This window comes from Crocodylus porosus, unplaced genomic scaffold, assembly GCF_001723895.1.
Source record: "Crocodylus porosus isolate Cpor-Errol unplaced genomic scaffold, CroPor_comp1, whole genome shotgun sequence".
NCBI lineage: Eukaryota > Metazoa > Chordata > Crocodylia > Crocodylidae > Crocodylus > Crocodylus porosus.
Window position 1 is genome coordinate 25,903,244 of NW_017728947.1, and position 1,014 is coordinate 25,904,257.

Here is a 1,014-nt window from a genome sequence, read left to right on the forward strand (position 1 = left end):
GAACCAATCCAGCGTCAGGATCTGGGGGTTAGATGCAGTGTACCAATCCAGGAAGCAATCCAAAGGGCAAAGTCCAAAAACAGAGCCAAACCAGGGTCAGGGGTCAGGAGAATCAGAGTGCAGGAACAAGGAGCCTTGCCACTGCAGAACTATTGACTAGGCTGCAGACCCAGGCCCTAGCTGGTGTTCAATGCCTAGGTGGTGCTCCCAGCAGCCAGTCAGGATGCCTGCTGCTCCTAAACTAGGGAGCATTCACTAGCTGGGGCTTAGTCTAGCAGGTGTGTCTGCTGTGGTACTTGGTTCAGGTTGGCCTGCCTGCTAAGAGTCCCTGCCAGCACTGGCCCAGAGACTGAAGTAAAAAAGACATTACATACTTGAGTCTTCTCCACATTATCCATAACTAGATTGCCTTCTACATTCAGTAGGGGACCTATACTTTACCTGACATAATTGCAGGATCTTCTGATATATTTGTAGAATTTTTTCTGTCTCATGCTAGTTGCATGTCAAAGTGTTCCTTTGCCTTCCAGGTTTTCTCCCTGCGTGCCTGTGCTCATACCCTTTCTTAGCAATAGCTTGGAAGTCAGTTTCATGGAACAGGGAACCAAAATTTGTTTGGTGGGCCTGAATGTCACAGATGCGTATGATATAGAAGGTTAGTTCTCTTTAACTGCATGTTCTAAGCACAGAACAAGTTTCAGATGTTCCATAGAACATGTTTACAAACATATATGTCTGAGAAAAATTGAATGCCAAAATGAGCAGGCACAAGTACCACATAATCAAAACTACAATTTAAAATTACAACCCACCATTCAACCGCTTCACTGTAGGTTCATACCACTTGACCCTGTCCACATCCCCCTTACATGATGTGTTTTATTGCACCCCCATTTTATTATTTATAGACGCTGAGCAGTAAAAATCTGTATCATCATTTTGTCAAGAGTAATGTTTAACCTTACATAAAAACTCAACAGATAAAAAGGGTTGAACCATAGAATTTTCCCTTTC